Below are 8,219 nucleotides of genomic sequence, written 5' to 3' on the forward strand. Positions count from 1 at the left end.
CAAAGAGAAGGGACTAGCTTTTATATATTTTAAATTTTCTTCTTATTTTTTCCACAGTAAGATGCCTGGTTTATAAAAAGAGGGTAATGCAGGGATTGCTGCCCATGGTGCACAGAGGAGAATGTTTCCTGATACTTGAAACAACATTTTTGATTTTATGTGCAGTAGACAGATTGGGGTGGATGTATCTACATTCTCCCAGGAGGCCCCCTTTCCCCCTCAACAAACCATGGGGAAGCTCCAATTCCTAGACCACAGTTATGGGGCAGGGTCTCTATGAGAGCTTCAAGTTTTGGGAAAACTGCTCCCTGGCAGGTGCTGGAAGCTGACAGCTCAGTTGATCAGAGCAATTGACACCGAAATGATATCAAAAGCCACAGGTCTGGAGATGCCACGTTCACATCTGGCTGGGAGCTTCATTGTTTTCTGGGATGAAGATTCATGGAACTAGGCACATACCAAGTGATCCGACAACATAGTGTGAAATCTAGCAGGCTGATCTAGACTGGCTGATCTAGACTATGGCGTGCCACCCGCTTCTTTCATAATCTTGAGAAAGCCTCACTGTTCCCATCTCTGAGTTGAAGATGTTACTACTACCAAACCTGGAGTGTTCTGAGGGTTATTTTCTTCCTTTTTCCTTCTTTCTTTCCTTTCTTTTCACCCCTTCCCTCCTTTTCTCTCTCCCACCCTTCATTCTCTCTCTTTAATAAACATAATCAGTGCATGTAGCTATGGGATAAAAATCTGACGTTTCTTCCTTTTTTTCCCCCATCTTGTGTTAGGTCTTTGAGAATTTCACATCAAGTATTTCAATAGGTGTTCACTTCTCCCGTCCCCTATTCACCTCTCCCGTCCCCACCTATCCAACTTTGTGTTCTTTTCTTTTAACCTATCAAGTACATTTGGTGCAGTCTGTATACATCATGGCCTTCGCTTAAGGGTGGTCAACCCACCAGGGTCTGCACCCTTAAAGAAAACTGACTTTCTTCCAGTGGCTATCACCTGCCAATAGCTCCCCATCCCCATGCTACTGGTCTGGCCAAGCCAGACAAAGTAGGTCTTGTACATGCTTTCCCAATCAATGTGAGTTCATATGCACAATCTCCATGCTGAGTCTTGGAAACACTCTTTCCTTATAGCATCCACTGCCTGTGGCTCTTACAAATTTTTCACATCTCTTCTGCAATAATCTGTGAGCCTTGGGAGGAGGAATGTGATACAGACGTCCCATTTAGGGCTGAGGATTCCTTAGTCTCTTATTCTCTGCACCAGTACATGTATGCAAAGCATAATGATCAGATCATCATCTAAAACATCATATCTTTGTGTAGGGAGTGTTTGAAATCCCCTGCACTAGCTATTCTGAAGCATAAAATTAACTGTTGCCAACCATAGTTACCCTGCTGTGATATGGAACACGAGGCATTATTCTTCTGATCTAAGTGCTTTGAAGATTAAGTGGGAAATGTATGTCTACATTCTATAGACCCTGACAGGACATATATAACTAAGAACAAAAGCATAGAAAGCTGTCTCTCGAATGCTCCATCATGACTATTCCACATGTTAATTTAGAGGCTGGAAGTGCCCATTTTCCACAGGTGTTGTTCAGTCCTAATAGTTACCTGTGTTGTACAAACATATATTATATGCTTGGGGCCCAGAAAAGCTGTTTTCATCTTCAGTGGGAAAAGCATAGCTTTAGCTTGTAAACATTTTAGTTTTTCCTCAATTGGCCTTTGTGTTAATAAAGGTTGTTGAGAACTTACTAGCATGCTGCTCTTTGGAGACAGTGTGTGGAAGGAGAGCAAAGAGGTTGGGAAGGAAGTAGAATTCCGTTCTTTGCAAATCAGACCGTTTGTTTTTCCATATTTCCTCTTGGTTATTATTCCGAAGGTTTCTCAGAATCTCTAGCAATGCTGAGGGAAATGGGACTGAAGAAGTCTGAGGTGATCCCTGAAGCCATTTAGTGGGCGACGAAGGTGGGGGCGGGGGTCTTCTTGCTTCTGTGACACATTTTCACAAGTATAGTAGTTTAAGGGGCACAAATTCACTCTTACATAACTCTTGAGATGAGTATAATTAAGGTAGGACTGCATTCCTTCTAGAAGCTTCCTTCTGGCTTCCAGCTTCTAAGATAGTATCTGATTGCTTGGCTCATGATCATGGCTCTGACTGTCAAGTCATTAGCCCAAACTATCACTCACTTCTTAACTTGTTTCTCCCAAAGTATTGGTTTCACAGAGACTGAACACTAACTAACTAATCCAGGTGGCCATGCTCACTATTCCAAGCCACCATGCTTCTGATGTAGGTCTTAGGTATCCGTTGGTCACAAGATGAAGAACCTTTGAATTCTCTGGTTTGGAATTTTGGGACTGAGTCCTTAGCATTCTCTCAATCATCCTTTAATCTTTGATGAGTATCATTGATTGCTTACTCCAGTCGACCCACAGTGCTCACTTACCCAGGCTTTTTCTGTGCATGATTCCTGGCCAAGCCCTTCAAGGTCACCATGATTTGTGAGCTTCCTCCCTCCCTCCCCATAATCTCAGATCCCCTGATTTCCTCTGCACCCTTTGACTATGTTATGTACCTCTGCTCCTGGGTTCTTCTTTCTTCAGCAACACCCAGACTCTTTGCTGCTGTGTGGAAATAGGGCTTCAGGATAGATGCCAGCATCTTGTTGACTTCTAGTGGCAGATTTCCCTCAGCTCACTCTTGGTTTGGTGATGTATACCTACTTTAGGTGTTAGGGTCCTGTACAGAGACTGAATGCTGGTGAAAAGACACTGATGTGACTGGGTATAGAGGCAGCCAAGATCTAATAAAGCGTATCTTCCATCACTGATTATATCACATGGGACCATTGACAAGTCCCTTCAACTCTCTCATCTGGGGAAAGAGCTAATGACCTTCCTTATAAATGAACTCTGGGGACATGGGTTCCAATCAGTTGTAAGACTTATAGGCTCATTTGCCTCCTCTATGCAATGGGAAGTGGCATTAGTTACTGTGGTGGTTTGAATGAGAATGCCCCTCACAGGCTTGTATGTTTTAATGCTTAGTCCCCTTAGTGGAACTTTTGGGGAAGGATTAGGAAGTGTGGCCTTGTTGGAGAAAGTGTATGTCTGGGGTGTGTTTTAAGGTTTCAAAAGCCCATGCCAGGCCCAGTCTCTCACTCTCTGCCTGCAACTTGCAGATCATATGTGAGCTCTTAGGTACCATGCCTATCTGCCTCCATGCTTCCCACCATGATGATTAAGGAGTAGCCCTCTGAAACTATTATAAGCAAGCCCCCAGCCAAATTCTTTATTCTGTAAATTCCCTTGGTCATGGTATCTCTTTCACAGCAACAGTGCAGTACCTAAGACAGTTATTTTTCCCATTTGCTGTGACAAAATACCCCAACAGATGCAGTTTAGAGAAGGAAGGCTTTATTCCCATTTATGATTCAAAAGGACCATTTCTTCATGGTGGAGAAAGACATGGTAGCAGGTAGGGAAAGCATGGCTGCAGGACCAGGCAGCTGACAGGTCATACTACCTCCACTTTCAAAAAGCAGAAAGTGAACAGGAAATGGGGCTGGGCTGTAAAGCCTCAAAGCCCAGCCTCAGTGACCCGCTTCCTCTAGCAAGGCTCTACCCTCTAAAGGCTCCACAGCCTTCCCAAGCAGTGGTCACCTGAGGACCAAGTGTTCAAACACATGAGCCTATGGGGGACATTTCACATTTGAACCACAAAAGAAGCACAAGGGTCCTTGGGGTGTATAGCACCAATGTACATACCATGCACTTGTGGGTACTTGGTGATCATGAATCATGATCACAGAATTATGTTTGTGGGTTTCCTCAATATTCTCCCTCTGACATTTATCTGAGTCCCCATATATAATGTACTCAGCAACCACAGGAGAAAGTATGCGGTCATGTCTAGAGCAGCCAGACAGGTCTCCATGGTCTAGGACCACTTGTTTGAATGCTCCGCTTGTCTTATTCATTTCCATAATCACTGAGTGAATAGCTTGGAAGCATCTAAATCATCATATGGTGCCAGAGTTTGCCCACTCCATGTCTATAGCATACATCCATTCTCCAGACCCATTGTGATTTGAGCACAGCAAGTAGTCACAGGTGCCCTGCAGACCCCAGGCTCCCAGTGGATTTGTTTGCATGTGAGCCTCTCAGTCACAGCCACCCTTGAGTCACTCGGCAGTGTCACCGGCTGACAGATTGCAAAGGCAACTCTCTCCAGAAGGTCAGCTCTTCTAGGGGGGTATCTGTCAAACAGAGGTCTTACTCAAGGGCAGCCAACAATCACTGAGGGGCCGGATGACCTGCTGCTCTCAGCCAAGATGAGGGAGGTGAAGAAGCCTGGATCTGGTGCACATTTCCTCAGTGGGAGGGATTCTGAGTTCCTCATTTCTATAGCCTTCTATAACTGAATAAAATGCAATTTTTTTCCGCTTTCATTTCATCTTTGAAAGTGCTTCTGGAACAATAGTCATTGGAGAAAATTTGCTGCTGAACTGAAGACCCCGGAAAGGTGGAATTAGAAACTAGCTGCTGAGGTGGAGTGGGGTTTTCCAGTGGCAGACCAGGCCGTTAGCTATGGGGATGAAGGCTTTGGTGGATGCACTGGAGCAGGGGCCATGGTGGAACTTTTGCTTCAGCCACACCTGGGATGACTACACTGCCCTGGGCCTCAGATCTCACTTTTTGCTTACTGTACGTGTGTATTAAGAAGGTGGCATGTTTTCTGCCCTCTGTCCAATGTTGACTTTTTTTTTTTACTAATAAAAAAAAATTGTATTTACTTAGAAGCATTCAGAATGTCAACAAAACAGCTGCAATTGTTTTTTTGCAATTACAGAGTGGTATTCAGTTAACAGAACAACAATTATCTTCGTATAAGCTGCATCAGAGACAACTGAAGATAAAAAAAAAACAAAAACAAAAAAATAAAAACAAAAACAAAACCCTACCGGCCCCATATATAACTAATTTGTGCTGTGCACCAACAAGAACCTGCTTTAAATTTCCATGCCAATTTACAACCCCAGACTGTACCAGGCAAGGTTAGTGGCTATTGAAAACACCACCAGCACAGGGCTATCTGAAGACACATTCGGTAGTGTGTTAACTATACAAAAAAAGACACTGTACAGTTTAAAAACAAATCTTACACAGCCTTACATTTCAGTTTTTTTTCTTTAAAAGGAGTGAGTTGTGTACAGGGGGGTTAAATGCTTTATAGACAAGAAAAAAAACTGCGCTAGAACCAACTTATTCTTCATCATCATCTTCTTCTTCATCTTCGTCTTCCTCTTCTTCCTCCTCTTCCTCATCCTCTTCATCCTCCTCCTCATCTTCCTCTTCCTTCTTTTTCTTGCTCTTTTCAGCCTTGACGACCCCCTTCTTCGCCGCATCGGGTTTTCCTTTAGCTCTGTGGGCAGCGATATCCTTCTCGTACTTCTCCTTCAGCTCGGCAGCCTTCTTCTCGTAGGGCTGCTTGTCGTCCGCAGCGGTGTTGTTCCACATCTCCCCCAGCTTCTTCGCCACGTCCCGATGGACAAGCCGGGGTGCTCTCCTTGGATTTTGGGGTGATACTCAGAACAGAACAAGAAGAAGGCCGAAGGAGGCCTCTTGGGTGCATTGGGGTCCTTGAACTTCTTTTTAGTCTCCCCTTTGGGGGGGGATGTAGGTTTTCATTTCTCTTTCATAACGAGCCTTGTCAGCCTTTGCCATGTCTTCAAATGTCCCCTTTTCTTTAGCAGACATGGTCTTCCACCTTTCTGAGCACTTCTTCGAGAACTCTGAGAAGTTGACAGAAGCATCCGGGTGCTGCTTCTTGTGTTCCTCTCGGCAAGTTTGCCCAAAGAATGCGTATGAGGACATTTTGCCTCTCGGCTTCTTAGGATCTCCCTTTGCCCATGTTTAGTTGATTTTCCTCCGCGAGGCACAGAGTCGCCCAGTGCCCGTCCGGCTCGCGCTTGCCCGGGCGCTGTCTCTGTGGAGCTCAGTGTACTGCAATGGCTGTGAGAGCGGGAGCCAGACGCAGCCTCCTCACTCTCTCCGCTCTGTAACCCAATGTTGGCTTTTGTTTGGCAAGGATAATAAAAGAATATTGTTGTGATGAAGTCATAGCTGCCTCATAAAAGAGGAGGGAGAGACCGTGGTTGGCCTTTAGGAAAAAGGAACTGGCATAGTCAGGAGGAGACTTATAGAGAGTGAGTAGAGAACCTCCTCCTCCCTTCCTCCCTTGCCCCTCCCCTCTTCCCCTCCTCCTCCTCTGCTCCTCCTCCATTTTCCTTCCTTTCTGTACTCACCAAGCCCTGCATCCCCGAAGTGAGTGGATGGAGGGTGAAAGCCTGCAGACTGGCTTTGTGGCCAGGTGGTCATAATGGACTTCGGTTCCACCCCTCACTAAAGGGGTGGCCACAGGAAAAGGTATTGAACTTGATGTACCTCAGTGGAGTCCTCTGTAAAGTGAGTACAACCCACTTAGTGACAACTAGCCTTTGACTCTAATGTGTTGTAACAGTGTTTGGGATGGAGGGAGGGTTTAAAAAACACGAGGTGGTGAAAGAATAAAAGATATCAATAAAGACAACATGAGTTGGGAACCCTTAAGCCTACAGAGGCTGACCGTATGAACACAGTCACAGAGGATAAGCTGAAGTGTTTACCACACATGTCAACTTCTGGAAGTCACAGGAGGCAGACCAAAGGCCTGGTACCTGTCTTCAAGGACTTCTCCTCAGTTGGGAAATAGGTCAAGTAGATACTATATGCCAAGGATGAGGTATAATGCCTTTACAAAGTCCCTACAGTGATGTAAGCAGGGCCTAGGTCTTGGCATCCATGAAAGCACATCAGTTCCATAGAGGTGAAGGGCTATCTGGCAGCCTATATCCATCTTCTACTTGGATTTTATGACTGAGCAAACTCATGCAAAGACAAATGGCCAGTGGTTGGCCAAAGCCAGGACTGGGCTCTGAGTACCTCCCGTCCTGGAGCACAAAGTGTTTGGAAAATGGGTGACCTAATTTTTATTTCCTGATTCTGAATCTTGGGGAAACTCACAGGCTAGATCCTAGAAAGAAATGCGGTTTCTGGAAGGCCCTTGTTCCTCAGTTTTTAACAAGATATATCCGGATACCAAACAAAGGAAGATGCAAAGCTTTTCTTTCCCTGCACGAAGGTCCTCCTTGCTTCCATGTTGAGCTGGGTATGGAAGCACCAGAGGAAGGGCTGTGCAAGCAGATGCTCTGCTGCTGATCTGGAAGGAGACAGTAACCAGGGAAGCTTGGAAGGCGCTCGGCACGGGGCAGCTTGGGGCAGACACCCTCCAGGAGCACAAGCAAGACCCATGATTCCCCTGGGCTTCCCACAGGCCCTCAGTGTCTGTGACTGTCTCTACTGCGCACCAAGTCTGCCTTGACTCCTGAGCACCACCTCCTCCTTGAGGTGCACACACTCTGGGACTGATAGGATGGCGGGGAAAGCTTCTGTTATCCAGTAGTGCCAATAGAACTTGCTATGGTCCAAAGGGGCACCATCCCCTCAAACCACGAACAGGAACAAACTCTTCTGCTATGAAGTTGCTCCTTTTAGATGTTTCCTAAGGAGTAAGAAAAGTCTCTAGTGGTGAGCTGGAATGGCCCCTGGGGCTGCCCAGCTCTTCCAACCACCCCACAATGCACAGAGGTGCAGGTGGGCCCCACAATCGGCTGTCAACTCCCTTCCCTCTCAGTTTTTTGACTCCGACCCTCTCGGTTATTTACTTTTCATTTTCTTCTTTTCCACTCAGTCTTTTTTTTTTTTGCCCTTTAGATGTGTTCTCCATAAGTCAGGACAGTGAAATTGATTTCTGTGATACAGTACCTCTCCCCAGATGATGAAGGAGCCATAAAGTTACCCGAAAGAGGCAAATGCATGATTCTGGGATATAGAATTTGTAGGAGTGAGTGAGGGTGGTTGAAGTTTTTTAGTAAGACGTTGAATGTCTTGGTTTAAAATATATGAATTGAACTTTAAAAATTAAAAAAATATATACTTATTTCATAAAAATCTTACTATGTATTTAAAATACACATGTGTCTATCAATAAAACATTGCTACTATAATGAAGATGGACTAGAGATAACCAAAATGTGAATGACTTTTCATACCTAATATCCAGTTGGTGTCCCTAGAGCCCAGTTCAAGAGCTCC

General features: G+C 45.2%; 1 pseudogene; it reads right to left on the reverse strand.

The window, feature by feature from the left end:
* Nucleotides 1–4,831: 4,831 nt before the first annotated feature.
* On the reverse strand, nucleotides 4,832–6,343 carry LOC128117222 (high mobility group protein B1-like; annotated as a pseudogene).
* Between the last annotated feature and the right edge of the window lie 1,876 nt (nucleotides 6,344–8,219).

Source organism: Peromyscus californicus, unplaced genomic scaffold, assembly GCF_007827085.1.
Source record: "Peromyscus californicus insignis strain IS unplaced genomic scaffold, ASM782708v3 Scaffold_20__1_contigs__length_68692818, whole genome shotgun sequence".
Classification (NCBI taxonomy): domain Eukaryota; kingdom Metazoa; phylum Chordata; class Mammalia; order Rodentia; family Cricetidae; genus Peromyscus; species Peromyscus californicus.